Genomic DNA, 23962 nt, shown 5'->3' with positions numbered 1-23962 from the left:
TTGCGCACGTCATTGCTGGAGCAAAAAATAAGAACTCTAATCCGGTATATATCGCAATGATTGACATGAGTGCGGCCTTTGATAATGTTGTCCGCAACTTATTGTGGATGAAAATGTTGGCTTTCGGAATTCCAAAAGATTTAATGTATTGGATCATGAAATTGCACATCAATACATCTTATAGAATAAAAATATCACAGGACGGGGGCACCACAGCTCCAATAGGAACAGCACTGGGCTTGAAACAGGGCTGCAACCTTGCAGCAACCCTGTTTAATCTATACATGACGGATCTGGATAAAAACTGGGAAAATATGAACCTGTTCTCTGTGAAGGTTGGGAGTATATCTTTGCAATGGATTGCCTTTGCAGATGATATTATTTTGTTTGACCCTACTCCTGTAGGCTTACAAACGAAATTAACACTTTTTGAGGAATTTGCAAAGGACCACAATTTGACTCCTAACCCGGCAAAGACTGCCATTATGAAATTTGGAGTGAAGCAGAAAAAGGGCAGTTTTAGATGGCATATTATGGATACGCAGATATCTTGTATTAACAACGCCATTTATTTGGGGTATCATCTCTCTGATCAGAATTCCATCAAGGTATGGACAGACATTATCAAATGCAAAACCAGGACACTCCTTTTGCAAATGAAAAGGATTTATACCCGGTTCTGCAAATTTTCATTAACTCCGTTAATTGAATTTATGTCCTTGAAGACTGAGAGTATCATTCTTTATGCACTAGATATTTGTTTGTGTGATATGTCTAATATGTTGGATTGTTTACAAGGTTCACTTTTAAAAGCAGCAATGTTCTTGCCTATGTCCATTCCAAATGCCATCATACGCCATGAATTGGGGTTGGTGGCACTATCGTCTAGATGGAAATGGAGACAGTTATCTCATTTTGCAAAAATGAATTACCCACCGACTAATTCGCTATATGCGGATTTGAATAAGATGCTGGGTACCCACTGTCCTCCTTCCTTTTATAATTATCAACTGAAAATGCAACAACTTTTAAGTGAAGTGAATATTACAGTGAATGATATCCATCTTCGCCCGTGCCATGCGAAAAAAAAACTTTTTGATTTAGACTGGTGTGTAACTATTGATCGGATTATGACATACAAATCTTATGAAGAATATGGTGCCTTTGTTAAACAGCGCATCCCTCGCTATGCACATATCACTTTATTCCCCTGTGAAACTACCAGGAAGGCATATATTCGATTTAGATTTAATCTTTACCATACTAGAGATAGAACAAAGAACTGGCGAACAAATGCCACCACATTTGCTGTGGGATGTCGATTTGATGAGTGCAACGAACCACACGAAACACTGAAGCATCTCATACTCTATTGTCCCCATTTTAACAAAATACGTACAGCAAGATTTATGAAATTTGTTGATATAGGGTTTGAAGATTGCCTTGAGTTTTTATCGTCTCGCATGATGCAAGGAACTCACAACCGTTTAATTTATGAATTAGTAAGTTTTTGTAAGCATATAGAAAAAGAACTTATTTTGACTGGAGAATGAAATGCCTAGTTGGTAAATTGATTGGTATATTTTCTCTTGCACCTGTATTTTAAATTGTATTTTAAAGTATTTTAAAGTATTGTGTGCTAATGCAAAATAATGTAATTTCAAATGTTTAAATTTTATTTTTCTTTATACATGGATTTTAACTTGTTCTTTTGCAAAGGTTCTACTCGAAATTATTCTTGTAAATGAACTAAATGCAAATAAATAATAAAAAAAAAAAAAAAGAAAAATAGGCCACGGAACAGAATTGGCCCTTCTAGACTTTAAAAATAAACTTGATACATTCAGAGGTGAGGGGAAGGAAGCCCTCCTGTTGCACTTGGCCGCATTTCATCTGGTCGACCATCAAATACTATGCCATCAGTTAGTATCTGCCGCCCACTTTTCACATGAGGCCACTATGTGGATAGTATTCTTTCTCATAGACAGAACATGCAGAGTATTCTCCGAAACAGTCTGTGCCCCCACCCTCATCCTATGTGTGTGCCCCAAAGCTCCTGTGTCTCCCCTACCCTATACAATATGTTCACAAAACCCCTCTTCGACCTCCTGAACTCCATCGACATCTCATACATCAATTACGCTGATGAAACCCAGATCCTCCTACCACTCTCCGGCAATCACTCTGAAGACTCAATTGCACTAGATTCCATCTACTCTATCATCCAAGCATGGATGGCTACCATCAGACTTTATCTAAATGACGAGAAGACAGAACTTCTGATGGTGGGGCCACCAGCATTAATCAAGAAACGTAACTGCTCTTATTCCACCTTCAACATTGACGGCCTGCCGATCCCAGTGTACACTGCGGAGAAGACCCTTGGTGTCTACCTTGATGCATCACTGTTAATGACTCACTAGGTGAATGCTATCCCCTTTTCCACAGGGTACACCACTAAGCTTATCAATGCCTGCAGGCATTTCCTATCCCCGAAAAACTCCCTCACAAATTCCAGAGCTCTCATCATGTTGTAACCTGATTATTGTTATGCGTTATTTGCAGGAACCTCGCCACACAACATCTGCAAGCTGCAGGTGATAATAAACAACGCCATCCGCGCTGCACTCAACATTCCACAACAGGATCATATCTAAGGAGCCAGACGAGATGCCCACTGGTTGCCAGTTTTTGAAAGAATCATGTTCAAAACATTATTCATTGCTCATAGATGCCTCTCCAACTCTGCGCCTCCATACCTGTCACAGAAATTCACAAAAGCCCAGTCCTACAGTCCTGTAAAACGGGCGTACGCCCGCTGACTCACCTTACCAAGGTTCCACCTAGTGAATGGGGGCAGCACAAGTTTCCCAAAGGTGGCAGCCAGACAATGGAACACTTTACCACCCGACGTAAGAGTTGAACAATCATACTGGGCCTTCAGAAAAGCACTAAAAACTTGGCTGTTAAACTAAACCTACCATCTGTACATCCTGACCTTTATGTGCATGTAACTGGATTGTGACAGCGCCTCAATGCCCGAGGGTTTTGCGTGCTTTATACATGTAAAAATAAATAAATAAGTAAATAAATAAATACCAGTGGCTGCCATCACTGCAATGCTGCTGGATTGTGTCCTGTGACACTATGACTCTTGCGGTGAATCTCACTGGTTACAGGCACGGCACCCAACACTGCTCCAAAAGTTACCCTGGCTGATAAGAACGACTGGGTTTAGCAGTGCAAATACTGCTGGCTTTGGCGGCACATGTGCAGCGCTGTGGAAATAGCAGGTGCTGCATTGCCAGGGACACCAAACCCTCTAGTCGCCCGAGCACAAGTTCAGGGGCCCTTTCCTCTAACACGGCCGATCCGGGCTCCACACACCTCGGCGTGGGCCTCACCTTTCTGAGTTTGGCAAACAGCATGCCGCTCATCACCAGACTCCAAGACGGTCCCCAGACTCTCCAGGGCCATATCGAGGGCTCAGCTGCTGTTCAGAGACGCCGAAGGCTCTGCTGTTCATCACCCAAGGTCGCTGCTCGCCTCCTGCAGGCTCCACATTGGACCCCAGGGGCTGAGCAGGCTACAGCACCCCCCATCCCCACGGGCAGAGGTCAAAGTGGGAGGGAGCAGTCGGGAGCGGTGCTCCTCCTTCTTTTAATTAAGTTTTACTATTCCTATACTTTTCTTTTAAAAGAAATCGTTCCGGAATGGTTTCGTTTTAAAATAAAAGTGTAGGAAGAAGTTGAAACTTGCACTTTCAGTGCACTGCACTGAACGTTCCCCTAAACAGCAGGCGCATGTGTTTTGGAGTTTGTATTGTGCGTGGGAGGTAGGGTGGCTATGGGGTTTGTGGGAGCGGTGCAGGCCAGTAGGGAACATAGTTCCACTACTTCTTTTCGTACACTTCGCCCACTGCCCACGGGTCTCCGCTCGTCGCCAGTGAAAAAGTTGAGGGAGCTGAGTGGGTGAGTAGAAGCCTTCATAGGGAGCCTGCGTAGTGCAACGTTACACCAGCCCAGCAGTAAACTCCAACTGACAGATCACAGAACCCACACGCACTGCGAATGTAAACACCACGAGAGCATACACACATCACATGTAGAACACTAACACACACATCATAAAAAGGGGCCCCTTACATGGCCCCGATATCGCCTATAGCCTGAGCAATTGGAAATGGTTCACCATCGACCCTTTCTAGATATTTTACTTGAGATTTGCATCAATTTCTTTTATTTGCAAATCATACAGTCGAAATTCTGAATTGTAATAACTCTTCACAAATTGTGACACATTGATTTACCATCAAAGGCTTGGAGAATTCTGCAGCATCGAGTTCACAAATGAAAACCACCCGTTTTCATCAGGTTTAATAATTTAGTGGGTCCGAGTTATTGCTTATTTTGCGTAAGACACACTAAAAGAAAACATGGTTTATCATGCTCAGTAGTAAAATAGATACAATCCACAAATGGCTTTATAAAGTCAGTCACAAAATAAACTCAACACTCCACTGGAGTCAAACCAACCCCGAAATAACCAATGCCTTGGCCCACCCAAGTAAAAAACCGAGCGACAGGGCGGCGGTTTGCTGAAGTATGAGGGTGAGCGAGAGGCACAGTAAGAATGTGATTGCATTTTCAGCAAACAGTTCTTGTTGTGACCGGGTGTCTACTGCAGCATAAAACTGCTGATTTGGCACATCCTGTGGTGTCCATCCCTCGTGTAGTGCGTGTGCTGCTTGAAGGTGGCTACTTTAAAGCACTATGTGGGAAGAGATAGGAATAAAAAAAGAAGGAAGACAGCAGAATGAGAAAATAGCAAACATGTCCATGCAAGTTGTTTTTATAGTGCTTACAATGACACGATTACGAGGACACTTCATAAAGTTGTGTTGGTCGAGGTGGAGATGAGAAATGGGGAGCAGGAAAGAGAACGTCGTGGCAACATCATGTTATGCTGTTGGTTGAAACGCCCGCACAATGAAGTGGATCTTTTCTACGCTGGGACTGTGGAAGGAGGCCATTTGGTGCATTCCACGGTGGAGATGGTGGAAGCCGGTGAGGACAGCCAAATGTCGGGTGGTAAATATACTTGCACCAATTCTGCTCACAACTAAACATATAGCATCATCAGGCATGTTCAACCATTCCAAGATGGCGCCCGTGTAAATACTGCTTTGGTTAAGATGCAATGGACCAATGAAATGCAGTCCCTGCACCACAGAACAGCTGTTTACTATACATTTGGAGTTTAATTATTATAATCTTTAATCACGCTATTATCCGCACAAAAGTGGAAAACCCCCAAATGAACCAAGCAGCATGGAAGAAAAAAAACAATTAAAAGCAACGTTTGACAAATCTATCTCCAGCTTACACAGTTTCACTAACGGAAATAACATTTGCGCTTTGCAACGATTAAGGTGGTGGTGATGTGTGCAGTATAAAAGACTAATAGCATAGCATTGCATAGCAGATGACGCACACTTGATTGACACCCGGGAACCTCTATGTACTGATTCAAGTATTCTGGCACAGAACTAAAGCCTCTTTTTCCAGACCTAAAAAGGGAGAAAAGCATTTTCTAGATGCACGGGGACTTACTTGTGGTTCCTGTGGAGTTGCCCCTTTAAGGCAGCATTGCAGAGTACGTCACTGTGCCAAGGAAATAAAAGGAGTCACGCACAGCATGCCAGAAAGTGCACAAGCGGAACCTGGTATCTAACCACATCTGTCTCCATTATCTTAATTTGGCACGTCGCCCGACGCCAGGCCAGATCACTGGGATCCCCACCCCAACCACAAAAATGGTGATGAGGTGGTAGTGTGTGGAAGTGCTGCATACTGCATACCCGGTCCTGGTCTGCGAGCACCAGCTCATCTACTGTGTCAAGCCTGCCTACAGGCAGAGGCCTGTGCAGCGGCCGCTGCCAGCTGAGTGCGGGCATGCCGCTTACCGGAGGTAGCAGCTGGTGACTCTGGTGCTCAGCGGTGGAGTGGTCCTGGCCTCGGAGCGTCGGTAAGTCCTGTGCGGCCCTATAGAAAAAAACAAAAAAAAACAAACAGGTCCCACACACGTTCAGTGGAGGACTGATTGGTGGTCATCCCGGAGGTTGCAGCTCCATAAGGAGTGCTCATGCACCGCGTGACTGCTACAGGTAGAGGAACAGACTGGGTTGCTTTCTGTTTGCCTGATTGGTGTGTGTGTGTGTGTGTGTGGCCATAGGTTTAACCCCTCACCACCCAGTGAGGTGGAGCAAAGCAGTCACACCAAAGAGATGTCGACTAATAAGGTCCCGCCATGGCAGATGAAAAGGAAGAGGCCCCGAGGACTGGAAGACTTCCACAGCAATAGTGGTCCCTTGCTCCCCTTGTTGAATTCAACATTACTGGGTCCCCGTCAAGCCTAGGTCCATGGTGTAATTTATGGATTGAAAGATCAGGCATGTATTTTGCTGCCACAGGAGAGCTAAATGACCATGCCAAGAAGTCCACTCTGTTGTATTCCGCTGGTCCACTTTTGACAAAGTGTTCAAGACTTTTAGACAGGCTGACGATTCCTATGCCACTGCTATTGCTGTGGTTAAAGAGTACTTCACCGAAATGGTCAACACTGACTATGAGAGGTTCGTCATTAGAGATGGTGAAACAGAAAGAAACACAGTCACTTGATGCATTTCATGGGTGATTGTGACAGCTAGCATTCACGTACCTTCTGGCCAATGAAGACAAAGAAGACCAACAACAGTTAATTCAGGGCTGTCTGTCTCTAAAGATGAGGAGACAAATACTGCACAAATCTGGGATCACGCTAGCTCGCATACTGGAGCTTAGCAGGTCACATGAGCTTGCGGATGTCAGGGCGACCAAGATGAATGCTGCCATGAAGACGGTGATGCTAGAAGAGTCGGGATGGACATCATCGAACCAGTCGAAGAACCCACACCGTGGGTTTCCCCAATTGTCATGGCCTGAAAACCAAAGCAGCTAGACTCGGTCCACATCTGCGTCGACATGCCACACCTGAATAAGGCGATAAGAAGAGAGAGAGACACCTCACTCTGACAATAGATGACATTGTGGCCAACCTCCAGGGTGCTGTTTTCTTCGTTAAGCTATACTTGCAGGCTGGCTATCATCAGTTGGTCCTCCAACTGGATTCTCGCTAGATCACAACGTTTACCACACACAAAGGGCTATATCGATGCAAGCAATTGAATTTTGGCATATCCTCGACACTCGAGGTATTCCAGAATTCAGTGAAGTCAGTGTTGGCTGTCATTGAAGTAGCTATCAACATTAGCAATGATATCCTTTTGTTTGCCCGCTCAGAAGTTGAGCACCTGGAATGCCTGAAAAAAGTCCTGGAGAAGATCCAGTCTCTGGGTCTAACCCTACACAAAGAGAAGTGTGCAGTCCTACAGCGCAGGATAGAATTTTTTGGCTCCAGGAAGGTGGAATATAAGCACAATATAAGCAGATCTTGTAACGGTGAATGTGAGGTGCCAAGCCGCCTGAGAGTGTGTCGGAAGTTGGGAGTTTTCTGGGTATGGTCATGTACTTTGGTAGGCCCATTAAAGACCTTGCAACCATATCAGACTCCATTCAGAGCTTAACAAAGAAAGAGAGCTCATGGCAGTGGTTGCTGTTGGAACAAGCCCCTTTTAACGAAATCAAGAATGCACTCACGGCGGACAGCATGATGGTTTTCTTTGACCCTGGAAAGAAGGCAGAGATGATCGTAGATGCTAGCCCTTTTGGCCCGGGAGCTGTTATCACTGAGTGCAATAACAGAGGGGAAGTGCACCCAATAGCCTACGCAAGCAGGGTGTTGTCAGCCATGGAGCAACAGTACTCACAAATAGAACCTAAGCCTTGGCAGTGTTGTGGGGATGCTGGCACTTTCCCCTGTATATATACGGCAAACCAGTGACTGTGATCAATGATCATCAACCCCTCATTCCCATATTGGCTGGATCATCATCGAAGCCTGTCGGGCCTGTACTCGGCCGCGGACATCAGGTGCGCACCTCGCGCGCGCGCCTCGCTGCGCAATGATACGCGGGAGCCGGGGTAACAGGGAACCTTCTTTATTCCTAACTTCGCGGCAACTGCCGAACTCCCCCCCGCCCCTCCCCTTCCCCAGACGTCTTAACGTAACGGCCGCAACGGCGGCCGGCCCACGCATAACGATGCGGGTGGGCTGACATCTCCCCCCTTTTTAACCTGAGGGGTGCTCCCATGTCCTTACCCCATTTCTTCTATCAGGCGGAGCGGCTTGATGCGACTCCTCTGGGGGCGTCGTGCCCCACACGGTGTCGAGCAGTCTCTGGCCGGGGTTGCGCCGTCCTTTTCTGTCTCTGATTCCTCGGCGTCTCCCTGGTAGGGTTCCTCTGAGAGGCCATCTCCGTCACTGTCTCTGTCCCATTCCCACCGCTCTCCATGGTGGGGTTGTACCCGCTTGAATTGCGAGCTGTTTCGGGTGATGGACGTGCAGTCACTTCTTTGTGCTGTGACCATTGTTCCTTTCTTATGGGTGATGATGAGGGGTTCAGGTGCGAATGTCGCTTCTTCCTTCCTGTGTTTGGGTTGTCTGACCCATACCTCATCGCCTGTCTGCATCGGATTTTCTCTCGCCCTTCTTTTTCTGTCCGTTGCTTCCTTCATTTGTGCCTTGTTCCTCTCGTCATTGACTCTTGCCTCGCGTTCGAGGCTTGTCGTGCCCTTGGGTCTTGGGTCCTCTGGTAGCCTTGTGGTGATTGGCCTCCGGAATAGCAGGTCTGCCGGGCATATGCCGTGGTGCTGTGTGGGGTGTGACGATATTCCCTGAGCAGTTGATTGAGGGCCTGCTCGAACGGTTTGTTTTGGATGTGAGCAATCTGTAGTGTTCTTTTGATGTTGGTCATGAATCTTTCGACCATGCCATTTGCCTGAGGCCATCGGGGAGTTATCTTTTGGTGTTGGAATCACATGTATCGTGCAAACTTCTGGAACTCGTGGCTTATGAAGGTGGGGCCGTTGTCTGATTTTATCACTTTGGGGATTCCGTATGCTGACAGCATCCGGTCGAGGGCGGGGATGACGCTCGATGTCGCACTGCTGTCCACGAGCTGGGCGTCAGGGTATCTCGAGTATTCATCCATGAGTACCACGACATGAGTTCCGTCATTCAGTGGTCCGAACAGGTCCACAGCTAGTTCCTCCCATACCTTAGTGGGCAGCGGTGACATTTGTAGCGGATTTGGGTGTGGCGGCGGAGCTACCTGTGCACATATGTGGCATCCTCCTATGATTGTTTCTACTAGGTTGTCGAACTGCGGGAACCACACCTTCTGTCGGAGAAGCCGCTTCGGGGCTGCTATCCCGCGATGTCCTTCATGGGCCAGGTGTATCGTCCTTTCCCGGAGTGCTCTCGGAATGACGACCTTGCACCCTTTTAGCAGTACCATGCCTTCCACCACTGTCAATTCGTCCCGGACTAGATGTAGTCCCTTGACTTCTTCCTTGACTGCATCTGTTTCTGTCTTCGCTTGCTGTCTCATGAGGGTCCTTTTGTCCGTTAGAAGGCAATGTCTGACGATGCGCAATGCGGGGTCGGCTTCCGACTGCGCTGTTATCTCTGCCCATCCTATGGGTAGCGGCTGTAGGTGGTGAATGACATAGTTGATGTACGCATCTGCGATAGAGGGTTGAGATGCCGTGGATGCCGTGGGGTGACGAGAGAGATAGTCGGCGGGATTGTCCTCCTTTCCGGGCTGGTGCTTGACCGTGAACTGGTAGTCTTGCAGCCTCAGACCCCATCTGGCTATCCTTGGTGGCATGACGGCTTTGGGATTTCCGTAGATGGTCAGGAGGGCCTGGTGATCCGTGACTATTGTGAATCTCTTGCCAAAGAGAAATAGGTGAAAATATTCGCAGGCCCATACTACCGCCAGGCTTTCCTTTTCCGCCTGGGAGTATGCCTGTTCTGTGGTCGTCAGGCTCCTGCTGGCGTATGCGACTATGTGAGCGTTTTGCGAGTCCTCCGGATCTTTTTGTGTCAGGATGGCACCGAGGCCTATCGGGCTGGCGTCTACAATCACTTCGGTGTCGCGCCGGGCGTCGTAATATGCCATGTCTTCTGCCTGTGAAATGGCGCTTCTGATGGCTTCGAACGCCTCCTGACACTCCTTTGACCATACGAACGGCGTGTCCTTTCGCATGAGCAGTCGAAGGGGGTTGCTGACCGTTGCATAGTCCTTCAGATATCTAGAACAATAGCTGGCTAGGCCCAAGAATGAGCGTAGGTCCGTGGTGTTTGTATGGGGGGTGGCGGAGTTTAGCGCTTCCACTTTTTCCGGGTCCGGCCTCATGCCTTTCTCCGAGAAGATGTGACCGAAGAACCTCAGCGACCTCTTGGAGAATTCGCACTTTGCCTTGTTTAGCGTGAGGCCGGCCTCTTCCATTGCTTGACATACTTTGTGTAACGCCCTGTCGTGTTCTTCTTGCGTTTTGCCATATACCAGGACGTCATCTGAATAGTTCAGACAGTTTGGTATGTGTCGAATTACTTTGTGGATCTCTTCCTGGAAGATCTCGGCCGCCGACGAGATACCAAAGCTGAGTCGTTTGTATTGAAATAATCCCAGGTGGGTGACGAACGTGGTGATATATCTGGATTCGGCTGCGATTTCGATCTGGTGGTATCCTTTGGTTAGGTCCAGTTTTGAAAAGACTCTTGATCCGTGTAGAAGGTGGATCATGTCAGTGATCCTGGGCGCCTGGTGCCTCTCTCTCGATGGCGGTATTGGCTCGTCGCATGTCGACGCACAGGCGGATGGACCCGTCCGGCGACTTTTTGGGGACTGGGACAATGGGTGAGACCCAGGGGGTGGGCCCCGCCACTGGTTCAATAACGTCCATCTTGATCAGTTTGTCCAGTTCTTCTTCCACTTGTCTTTGGATGTTAAATGGAATGCCCCGGTAGTGTTGGGCTACTGGTTTGACGAGTGGGTCTATGTGCAAGTGTACTTTCCGGTGTTTTAGTTTTCCTAGGCCGTGAAATAGTTTAGGGAATGTCTGTTCAATTGTATCCGGCTTGGCAAAGTACTTGTGGGCCATCAACTGATAGAGGATGTGTACTAGGCCCATCTCCACCGCTGTCCGGAAGCTTAGGATGCAGCCACTGTCTGCTTCCGTTTTGAGGATGTGCAGTGGGATTCTCGCGGAGTGCTGCTTGTGAGAGCACCACGCTGTTATGGTGCCCTTGCACGGTAGGGGCGTCGTGGATCCGTACGGATAAATGTCTATTTCAGCCTTCTTGATTTTTGGAGGTGGAGTTAGTGCTTCATAGGTTTGTTCATTTATGATATTCACCGTGGCCCCGGTGTCTATGAGGAATTTCACCGGCGTGTTATTTACGGTCAAAGTGAGTATGGGACTGTGCTGTGTGGCTGACGTGTTAGTCTTAACAGCCCATACATAGCCCTTTTTCCTTTGGTCATCCCCTGATGACGGAGTGTCGCTGCTGGTGGGGGATCGCGTTTCAATGTATCGGACGTATCGTCTTCTGTGGGAGCGACGCGTGTCCTCTGATGAGCGCCTGTCGTCCCTAGAGTAGTGGCCGGATCTGCTGCTGTCCTCTCTTTTTGTCGGCTTCCTGTCGCTCTCTCCTCTGGGTTTGGGCGGGCTTTGCCGGCTGTAACGGCGTCTGTCTAGAGTTCGGGGTCTCCCCGGTGCAGTCATGGGGGCGTTCTTGCACGTGGCCCTGAAGTGGTCCATGCCACCACATGCCGCACACTGTTGTCCTAGGGCCGGGCAGTCCCCGACGTGCGGATATTCATACCCACACTTGTAGCAGGTGGCCTCTGTGCGTCTCCCGCTCTGGCTGGGGCTTGTGTATAGTTTGTTGACGGATTCTGCGGGTTCCCCTTGCTGTTGTATGGAGACTTTCCCCAGGTTGTCTAGTTGTGAGTCCACGGCGGCCTCCATGCGAGCCAGTGCTAGGATCTCTTCAAGTGACCTTTGTTTTTGCAGGAGCTGTTTGCGGAAAGGTTGCGAGATGCAGCCTGCGATCACTTGCGATCTGAGGGCTTCTTCGTTTGAATACCTATGGAATTCGCAGTGTTTTAGTTTAATGCGCAGGCGCATCACGAAATTGTCGATGGATTCGCCCTTTTCTTGCCTGGTTGTGTGAAATATATGGCGTTCGTAGTCGACGTTTGTGTGTGGGGCGAAGTATTCGGATAGTTTGGTGTGAAGTTGACCATAGGTTACTGTGTCGACGTCGAGTAACTCTCCGGCTATGTCTCTCACTGCAGGCCCAACCACCATGAAGAGAGTTTTCTTTAGTCTTGCGTCATCGGTAAGTCCTATCGCCCCCGTGTAGAATTTGAAGTCCCTGAGCCATATCGTCCAGCGGGGCCCCAGGTTCGAGGTGTCTCTGATTTCAAAGGGGTTTGGCATGTGAATCACCTGCGCTGCTTCAGAGTGAGGGGGCTGATTGTCGCCACTCCCTGGCGCGGCTGCTGCGGTGCTTGCACCTCCCGTGGAAGAGGCGGGCATGTTAGCCGTGTCCGACATCTTACCCGCTTGCCGCCGACGGGTGCTCCTTTATCGGTGGGGTGTGTCAGCGCCTCTTTGGTGGCCGCTATGGTAGCCGTTCCCGTGACCCTGCCGTGACAGTGGGGCAGAGTTGCCAGTCCAGCAGCACCCCTGCTGTGGTCGTGGGGGCGTCTGTGCATGTGGTCCAGCACAGTACCCCTGCTGTGAACGTGGGGGCGTCTGTGCGTGTGGTCCGGCGCCGCTGTCGGCGATTTACAGCTACCAGCTGTCGTGGAGGTGCGCCGACGCGCCGAGCCGCGCGATTGCGGGCCTCCTTACGGCACACGTGGGCCGTGTTACTTCGTCGCCATTGTCGGGCCTGTATTCGGCCGCGGACATCAGGTGCGCACCTCGCGCGCGCGCCTCGCTGCGCAATGATACGCGGGAGCCGGCGTAACAGGGAACCTTCTTTATTCCTAACCTCGCGGCAACTGCCGAACTCCCCCCCGCCCCTCCCCTTCCCCAGACGTCACGTCCTGGACGTCTTAACGTAACGGCCGCAACGGCGGCCGGCCCACGCATAACGATGCGGGTGGGCTGACAAAGCCCACAACCTGCATAGAGAGCCTGCATAGAGAAGTGGATGCTAGGCCTCCAGGAATCAAAGGTGACACTGATATATCGCCCACGGATCGATAATGCAGCAGACTAACTATCAAGACACCCCGCCAATTGCATCTCAAAATCACTTGATGAAGAAGATGACACAGAAGATTTTGTTTTCATGGTTACTGAAGCTACAATTCCCAATTCAATGTCCGTTGAGGAACTGAAAAAGGCATCTGATGATGATGAGTGCTGTCAGATAATGAGAGAGGCAATAACAAAATGCGAGTGGAAAGGTGTTCTAGCAAATCTTGACAAGCAAGCAAGCAGTGCCAGAGTGATGATGGAGCAACTGTGGTGCATAAAGAATGAACTCACATTCTCTGAAGATGGCCTATTACTATGAGGGTTGAAGGTGTGGGCCCCACCAAACTGATACCAAGAGTCCTTGCACTACCACACCATAGACACCAAGGAACAGCCGAAATGGAAGCTTGTGTGATACTAAAGGTATGGTTCCCCGGTCTGGAAGAACGAGTAGATGCATTTGTCATAGCGTATGGTGCCAAGCTGCAGCTCTAAGACAGAGAGAGACGCAAATTCAGTCGATTGCAAGGAGCTATAATCCCTGGGAAAGCCTGCACATGGATTTTGGATCCTCATTTAGGGACACTCTTTTTCTAGTAATGGTTGAATGTGTGACGTCAACAGCCCTCTCCAACGTAGTTGCTGTCATGGAGAGGATATTTGCCACCCGCAGGCCTGTCGACGGAAGTGTAATCTGTCAATGGGCCCCCTTTTCAGAGTGAAGGGTTGTCGGAATTCCTACAAGCTTTTGGTGTCCATCACAGGAAGATCACCCTTGTCTAGCCTAGGGCCAATGGTGAGGCTGCAGGATTCATGCGTACTTTGAACAAGGTGTTTAGATTTAGGCACAGAGTACGTGCACAAAAAGATCACTGTATCAGTTCTTGCTCGAGTATCAGACCACGACTCACTGCTTCACAGGTGTGCCCCTGGCAGAGACCCTATTCTTCAGATGCCACTGAGGTCTCATCCCTGACCATGTGTGCCACAGCCCAGGTGTAACAGATAATGAGATCGTTCTTGAGGAGAGGCCGAGAGCAAATTAAGAGAACATAAGGAGGGGTTTACACGACCACTTGCTTGCGATGGGGGACACAGTATTGGTGCGTGTCCGATACCCCACTGGTAAACTCTTTCTCACATATGAACCCTGTCTGCTTCACATTGTAGATATCAAGGGATTGATGGTGGCAGCGTCTGATGGTCAAGACACCAGTACGAGGAACTCATGTTTCTTTCAGAAACTGACAGGCTTGCCAGTTGTTGAAGATGGAAATAGCTGCCGAGGGGAGTGGCTTCTACTCCCAAGGATGGCAGAGATTGTGAGTGATGCTGAGAGTGGTGATCAGCACCACGCAGGTGATGGAAGGGCCCAGGTTGGTCAAGACGGAGGAGAAGGCCTGACAGAGAATGCTGAAGAACGAAAGGAAGGGCGAAGATATCCAACAAGGGAGTCCAGATACCATCCATCATACCAACAGGACTATATATTAGATGGCTGAGAAGACTCATGGAACTGTGACCAGAATCGCTGATAGTCATTGTGTGGTTGCATTGTTGTTCAAATAATTGGTTAAGTGTTGCCTCTTTAAGGCAGCGGTGCGGAGTCCGTCACCGCACCAATGAAATAAAAGGAGACATGCATGGCACGAGTGGAGCCTGGAACCTAACCACATCTGCCTCTGTTGTCTTATTTTGGTACGGTGCCCGATGCCGGTACAGATCACTGGGACTCCCACCCCCACCACAACAGTTCCCTGTGGTGCAGAACAGGTACAGCATGTAATAAATGCACTGCACCCATAAACCGTGGAGACTGTTACTTGTTATTGTGTGAAGAGACTATAGACCTGCTGCAGCAGGAGATATGAAAGACAAATGACTATCTAATTGACTGAGTCATGACACTCCCTGTCCATCTGTCTGGATTGCACATAGCCTCTGCTTAGGGCAACATCGAATGAGATCCGGGTGCACCATTTATTTTATTGTTTAGATACGTTCATGCATTCTCGTAGTGACCCAGTACATGCTACTTAAGGCGGGATATACGCAATTGCAGGTGGAGGACATCCATGATAATGACCCTCGGCAAGTATGGCAGGAGAAACCCCGGACATCCGGCCTTTGTCGACGGTCATAAAAATAGGACTGAACCCAAGCGTAGTATCCAGCCATGGTGCGTCAGCAGACGCGAATTTTAGGCAGGCGCAGACATAACTCTTTTGAAAGTACAAATGTACAAAGGAATGTTCCAGAATTCCCGGGACACGCCTTGGGTAGGGCCGCATGCAGCGCTGTTATCTCACAGAAAAGCCAACTCTCTGGGGTAATGATAACATCGTGAAAACAATGCCGTGTTGCCACCCTGTGCTCCCGCAGCACCGATAACCTAACTATTCGCAGAACATTTTCCCTATTAGTGTCCTACTCTGAAACAGTTCAGTGCTTCATGGGAGCACTGTTTACACACGTTAGCACAATTCTATTTTCATTCTCTCGTTTGGTACCTCACGATTCCTAATTAAAAATATTACCAAAAACAGGTATAAAATATGAGCTTGTACTTGGGTAGGAGAGGAGCAAACCTCACCAAACACCAATAATGTAGAGGCGCATTCCACTCGTTTCATCCATTTTGCAACATGTAATGCCCGTAACCTTCTGCATCCCCTGCCTCAGAATCCTAGGTGCACCCTTAATATTCTGTTCCAATGGTATGCATAGTGTTGCATCCTCTTGCATTCCCTTGTTGCAGAGCGCTCCATTGCTTCCTCGGTAGGTTTGGCGCTATATAGCACACAACACATTCTAAAGTAAAAAGGCATTCTTATTCACACCACAAAAAGAAATCGCTCAATTTCCCCATGGATAAAATTAATGCAGTTTAGGTCTGAACTAGTGTTGGTTCTCGGACTACAGACAAACATTTTATCATTTCAAATTTGTTAAGAGGTGAAGATTTTGATTTTTGTGTGTGTAGAGTTTCGGGTTTCCCAGTAGAAGAGGACACAACTTGAATATCTGGTAGGGGGGACGAAATGTAAAGCATTGGCTTGGACTTTCCTGCAAATGGGATTTCTTTACCTTGATTAACACTTAACCTTTTGTCTTTTGGGGTGCTGTTTATATAAGTGTTGCTAAAAGGATACAGAAATGTGAAGTGAAGGTGGAGTAAAACCGACTGCTAGTGTATAATACCATGCTATATGAATAACATGAAACACAATGGCAACATCACACACCATGTAGATGACCACCAATGTGAGACTCCCATCAACTGGGATGGATAGCTCAGTGGTAAAAAGTGATTGCCTTGGAAACAAGACGACACGAAGCAACACAGGTTCAATCCCAGGTCCGCACATAGAAACCTCTGGGTGTTAAGCGCGTTATAAATATGCAACTAAGACATATTCCTGTAACAGCACCTGATGACCCCAGGCTGTATGAGTGCTTTAAAAATGCAATAAATAAATAAATAAAACTGCAGAGCATCACTACTCAAAGACTACTCAAAGGGGTAGTCCTTCTCTCATTCCACTGTGTTTATGTTGTGTGGTGACATGGCTTTGTATCTAACCACATCTCGATTGAAGTGGGGTTGCATTGCGAGGGTGGGGCAGATGACCCCGGGCTCAGGAAGAAGTTGCTTTGCAGGATTTCTTTCAGCTTCAGAGTTTCGCTTCCCTGAGGTGATTTCCTGTTGTGAATCCCGAGCCACTAACGCTCTCCAAATTGTTATCGCAAAGCGTCCCCTTCCAAGAGCTTGCTCTCACATGCCCTCTTTTGTGTCCAGTGCGATGGAGGCTGGTGGGTCGGGACACCTCTTACAGGGACTTCCAAGGTTGAGAAGAAAGGGAGCCAGAGGTTCTGGTATGAAATTCCTCCTTTATAAAGGTGCCACATGATACGGGCAAAGTTCCTTGCATGGAGGCCCTTGTGAGCACCAGATGACTTCCTATTGCAATGGCTGTGCAAAGCCTGTCCGAGGGACTATATAAAGTCTGGACATCTCTGTCCAAGCAACTTTGCTCATTGCTGTGGATTTGTCTTGCAGACTTTCAATTCAAACCTACCTACCTTGTGTTCCTGTGACTGACCTTTACTATGTGGAAATATTCTCCTGCAGAGAATGATGAACGAGGTGCAGGATCAGATGCACACTACCCTATATGCATCTTTGGAGAGGCGTAGCTTGAGTCTCTAGGCATAGCGAGGAAGGGATCCATGCATGGGTTTCCTCACACTCGCGGGGGATGAACAGAGAAACAACTTTATGGACATGTTGGAGTTAATGCTTTGATGAGAGCAGGAAAAGGATCTGCATTTCCATAGTTCCTATATTCTCTGTGCAATCCCGAACGGGACCAACCTTATGAAAATATGTTCAACCCCCCAAAAAAAGGAGCCGCCTGGTCCACATTGCAACATCATGTCTCTTCTGCACTAAAATAAGGGGCTTGGTTCCACCTCTGGGCATACTCAGAAACCTTAGTCTCACCAACCAGCACAGGTGCAAATGTCAACAGTCTGTCCCTTCTGCTAGTAATGTCAATAAGGTCACCACTCAGGACATGTTTCGTAACTACGTTTTGAACTTCTACCTCTAGCATCCTCAATTTGGTTGGTACCGATCCCTGTTGAAGCTGTAAAACAAAGTGGGCATCAGTGTTATCAAGATGTATGATCTATGTAGTACAATTTAAATATCAAAATAAGGAAAAACCCTACCGTTCCTGACTTGTATATGAAAACTCCAGAAACTTCTCTGCAGATATCAGCTGTGACGAATCAACCAGTGGTCCAAGGATGAATATCAGTTTCTAAACCATCAATCAGCCCCACACCTCTAGTACACTAGAAGGGAGCCTAACAGATTGGAAACACAAGAAAATTATAAACCTCCTTATCCAATTTTGGTAACGTGGACAGAATGGCAGGCTTATCTTCGAAAGGTTGTGGATCGTTAGTTGCAACACAGAGAAAATAGAATTATTACCCAATGATACAAGGGACTGTCCAGTCAAGGTTGTATTAAAATATTTACTTTATCATTATTACTACCGGCCGTTCTAGCACACTACAAAAAACAAACCCACCCTGTAAAGGAATGCAGAGGAAAGACATTTTTCAAAGAAGGCAAAATGATGTACTCTGGATACTGACTGGAGGGTAGTCAGTATAGTAATTAATGGCGATAGTTCAAGGATACTTGGTTTCAACAAAAAGGGAACAACGGGTCTTAAGATGTCACTAGGAGTCTTAGGGGAAGGGCCAGGGGGACAAAACCACAATGTACCTTGTGCTCTAGGAGTTCTTGGTGCTTGATAGGGTCGAGTCGGTTTCAGTGCACTGTGCAGCTTCTGCAACAGAGTTCAAGATGGGAGATAGCTGCGGCTATCAGGCGGCAGGCAGTTTGGTGAGCAAAGCTGGGCGGACAGCTGCAGGCTGGCCTACACGGTGGCTTGGGTCAGGAATCTTTGTTTCAGTGCTGGTCAGTGGTTTTGAAGCACTGGTCAAGGCGTCTCAGACAGCTTTAGTGACTGCGGTGTAAAAACAGTCAGCGGTGCAGTCAGTTGCAGCTCGAGGGGCTTAACTAGCTGGATAATTTCCTGTAAGGCAGACGTAGGTAGCTGCTTGTCGATGCACTGCTTCTTCACTGGGCTTGTGTCGTCCTTTAAGTCAGACAACCCAGAGCTGAGGAGAGTTTTGCAGGCAGCAGCCTTGTCCTTGTTTGGGTTCAGAGACTCTCTGGCACTTCCCACCTAGGATGCTTGCTGCAGAGACTAGCATGGCACGCGATGTGCTGGCTGGGTACCTGTTCTGGAGCTGCTGGAGGATTTTCTGGATTCGTTTTCTCCCTCTGTTCCCTGGGAGATGTTTAGGGGAGGGACCTTGCTTCCCTCTTGGAGGTCCTGGCCTTCCTTTACTGGTGAAGATGTAAGGCAGACTGTACCTTAAGCCAGGGTCCAATGATGAGTTCTTCCTTATGCTTCTGGTGATGCCTTCAGATGATCTACCAAAAGAGGGACTCAGCCCTCTTTTAAAATGCCTAATGGACTGCAGGGATTGGTGTAGGATAAGTCTCCCTTAATGAACCGATCCTGGATCCCCACCAACAATCTCCTGTATGTGTGAGGTCATAAGTAGAGTGATTTGCAACAGAAAAGGTAAAGTGGTGAAAACATGGAATACTAAGTCCCACCCATTTTCCTGTCTGTTGTGGATCAAAGGGTCCCTCTGATTAATGGAGCTATCTCTGGTTCCTAATTAAAGCAGCAGGTCTCCCTTGAAGCTGCAGCAAGACCAGAGTTTCTGGCTCTGTCAAACCACATACCTGTACCTTCTGAATGGGATGCCCTTAAGGGCATGACTACTGTAAACACGCTGTCCTAGATATGACATTTCACTATCATTCGATACTGAAAGGGGAGCTGGCTTCAGGTTGACACAGTGCATATGAAAGGGTGTTGGGGTTTTGTGTCTCCTTTGTTAGCCTGTGCAGCCAGGCCACATGTGGGCCTGTTTGAATTAAACTCTGATTAGTATGTGAATGCTGCCACCAGCTACATGGCTCAATAAAAGGACAGGGTGGATTCATGGAGCCTTTGTTAGATAATTAGGCTGGCCATGGCAGGGGGAAGGTTTGGCCCTCCCCCTTCTGGAGATGTATTGTGTACTCCACCTGTCAGATCCCAACTAAATATGACAGAGGGGGACTGCACCTGTAGGCTGTGTACACCCAGAGTATACTGGTCTATGCGTATGTTGTGCAGTGATCATAGGAAAATGTGTGCAGATTACCTCCATGCATTTTACCATCATTCAATTTCATTTAAAATTTCAAAAAAGCCCAGCCGAGCACACACCCACAGTGTGGATGGTCAAATTCCTTACATCAGCATTGAGGAGTAAAGTGCAAATTCTGAGCATGACGGCTTACAGACAAATACGATTAATGGATGGATGAAGACTGTCTTAGGTATGAAAACCCTGTGATGATCGATCATACCGGCTGCCTTATAAAAACATGACAAACTTCATTTCTGTTGAAGTCTATGGGCTCTGCCTGATCTTTTCGATCACAAAATAGTGGGCAGAATCTGCAGGGATTCCTATCTCTCTGCTTGTACCAAAATGGCTATCCGCGTGGAGCTCCTACATGTAGCCGTAACGGCACATAGCGGATTTCCACTTTCATGTCAGGCTCAGCTTAGGTGACATAGATGTGGGAATACACAGAGTTTTTACGTGCATGTTTTCCCGCATTCGTTCCATTTTGCGTGCTCATCAACATGCGTACTTTAATGTCATATTCATAGAAACTAAAAAGAAATATATTGCAGTAAATTTGTTGCAGCGTTTTAAAGTACAATTTACTGATTAATACACAAAATGTGGGACACCCATAACCAAGAACGAACAAAAGCTACAATGGCCCATGCATGGGTCATGAACCTCGTGGGAGAGTCTAAGGGGGTCATTACGAGGTTGGAGGTAGCCATGGCGCTATTAGCACCATGGCTACCCCCATACCGCATACCGCGTTCGGGTTCCCTGAATGGGGAAATACCGGGCCATTCCAACCTTGGAGGACCCAGTATTTCACCATTCAGGAACCCATCCCCATTCCCATTCGAGCCCCCATAGGGCTCAATGGGAATGGGGAGGGAGCTAACAACGGGCCCGTTAATAACGGGCCCGTTGTTAGCTCTCTGGTCTGCTAGCGTGACCCGCTAAGGGCACCTGGTTTTACCAGGTGCCTTTTGCGGCTCCCGCAAGCAAACTCATAATAGGGCGGTAAGGGGTTAACGGCACCGGCACCATTACCGGCGTAGTTAACCCTTATTGCCCAGCTTGTAATGACCCCCTAAATCATGGTTCAGCTCTCAGTATCGTTCACAAAGTAAAATCTACATTTGCAAATCAATCTGGAGTGGTCCCACCCACAAGGGCAGTCCATCACCAGAATGCGAGTCAATCCATTCTGAACAAGAGGGCAACTAGCAACCTCAGACACGTGTTTCTGCTTTGTGAACTTCATCAGTGCCGTGCAGCGGATTCTTAAGGAAATTGAGAGCAGAGGGTCCATATCTGTCTTACGCAGCACATTTAGGTTGAAACCCCATGGTGCCACAAATAAATAAATACACACATTTTCTTATATTGATCTATTCACATCATTTTATGGACGAACTATCTATACTACATTGTCCGTACATTAATTAATTCCTTCTCTTATGAGATTGGTAAGTGTTGAATCAGAATTTCATAAAGGTACAGAAAATGAAAAGAGACTAATCAAACATGCAGATGGGAGGGCCCATATTGTAATATGGTTTGTAAAGGTTCATATATCACTGATCCTTATTTTATTTATTTATTTTATTTGTATTTGTAGAGCGCACTGCATCCCTCAGGCATCGAAGCTCTATGAGAAGATTTAGGAAGGCTTGATTCAGGGTTACATGAATGCGGCCCCAGCAAATACTTGGAACAGAAACTAGTTGCAGTTAACAGTGGACATTATCATGACATTAGGCACAGAAGCAGAGTACATTATCAAAATATTTTACAGTACACATCGGACAATACATTATTAGACAAAGAGTCTTGTTTTAATGGCCTTCCTGAAGGTCGCATGGGAATCAATCCCCCTAATGGAGGGGGGGAAGGGAGTTCCACAACATGGCGCCATGTTGGGGAAGCTTGTACCGCCCGCTCTCACTCTGCGGGTAGGGGGTACAGTGATTCTGTTGGTATAGGCTGCTCTGGGGTGCCTGATGGGAGTGTGAAGGCTAATTCTTTGAGCGAGGTAAGGTGGAGCACGACCGTGCAAGCACTTGTGCGCCAAGGCAAGTGTTTTGAAGGTAATTCTCTCCTTGACGGGGAGCCAGTTGACCTTCCTCCTGACCTCGGAAATGTGGTCACGTCTTGAGATGCCTGTTGCAGCTCTGAGGGCATTATTCTGCGCTAGATGTAGTTTGGCCACATTCTTTTGAGAGGTGTCTACAAGGAGGGCATTGCAGTAGTCCAGCCTTGACCCAATTATTGCCCTAGCTATGGTGAGGCAGTTTGGTTGGGAGAGATAAGGTCTGACTGCATTGAGGAGCTTAGAGTGGTATGCTGCAGAGGAGGCAATTGCGTTAACCTGTCTATTCATGGATAGGTCAGGTTCAAAGTATACGCCTAGCATCTTAATTGTTTATATTGGTAGTCTTAAAGAAAATAGAAAACATCTTTATTGGTGTGGAGGCCTTCGCCAGTGCCCCTTAGACATTGGATCCACCGGCTTTCTTGGTTTTTTGATGCAGTTCTTTGTTAACCCTTTTGTGGTGATTATTGGCATGTTCTATGTCCATGTATCACCCACTTTCTAGTGAGTGCCCCAATGTGAGAGTGGTGGGCATCTCCTGTTAACGTTCTTAATTACTCTCAAATGTTCCAGCATCCAATCTTCCAATCTTTTAGTTTGGATATGGCACTTCCAACATATATTCTAAATGATTAGATAAATGTTGAAAGCTGTTTGGAAATGAATGAAGCAGTTTATCCCCTGTGAGCAATTTGCGTTGAACGGGCATTATCTTGTGTTATTTACAGCACATGCAGCAAAACAAACGATGGGTTTCCCCTACTTCGCTGGCTGGAGGGAAGCAACAAAATAATACTACATGGGGGTCAAGCCAACGGAAAGGCCAAAAAATTCATTCAAAGGACATCATTCAACCATATATACAAGGAAAGAGGCTCCCCCAGCTGCCCTACAGATCATCACACATGGAACAAACAATTAATTTGTAATGTTATATTTATTTTATACAAATAGTCTAAAAGAGTATTAAATTGTCTAAAGCTCTAGTACAATATACAAAATTGTATCTTACAGTTGGCTAAAAAGGTGCATACTGTTAGTAATATTAATGTCAAATAGTGACAACTGCGAAAGGTCGCAAGTCAGTTGATCACATGAAACCTAAGAATTAATCTGGGCATCAAATAAATATCAAAAATGCAGTCAAAATAATATTGAGTCCAGAAAACCAAACAAAGAAGGTTTCATTTCAATAATCAAATCAGGAACACAAAAGACCGAACTGTGGAAAGAAATTGTATTGAATTACAAACAACAAAGCAGTAAAGCACACACACTAAAATCTAACTATAGGATGCTGTGCGTCGACTACTAAGGTGTCATGAAGAAGGAAAAAACAAATAATAAATGTGAATGACATGGCACCATTGGAAAATAGTAGTTTCGATGGAAATAACACATCTAGCAAAACATGCAGGTGATGTCCATCTTCGTCAGGACATAGCATTCCCTTGAATTTCATAGATTCTGGATTGTTCATCTGTGTTTTTGTCTGAACGTACCCAGGTGTAGTTAAAAAACTTTTTTTTCTATATGTTTACACATTTTTAAAAAGTAAACACATTTTTCACCTAAAACAGGGTATGGAAAAGAAAAAAGAAGAAAGAAACACATCATAAATAGCAGTTACATACTGAATAAAAAGTAGATGATCTATAAGTGCAGCAAGCGGGACCTCTCCCATATCAATTGGTTTCAACAAGTCTTGTGACATTCAATGTAAAAAAGAGAAGGGGGAGAAAAGGTAATTACCATAATCTCGACCCTATATGGGGGCTGATTCCTCAATCCTGTCAATAAGTCCAGGGGGTAACTGTGCATCCGCACCAAAAAAAGGGATCTCAAACAAATTAGATCTGCA

Source organism: Ambystoma mexicanum, chromosome 11 (assembly GCF_040938575.1).
Source record: "Ambystoma mexicanum isolate Mex_15411 chromosome 11, UKY_AmexF1_1, whole genome shotgun sequence".
Lineage (NCBI taxonomy): Eukaryota > Metazoa > Chordata > Amphibia > Caudata > Ambystomatidae > Ambystoma > Ambystoma mexicanum.
Note: the sequence above shows the minus strand (reverse complement) of the source record.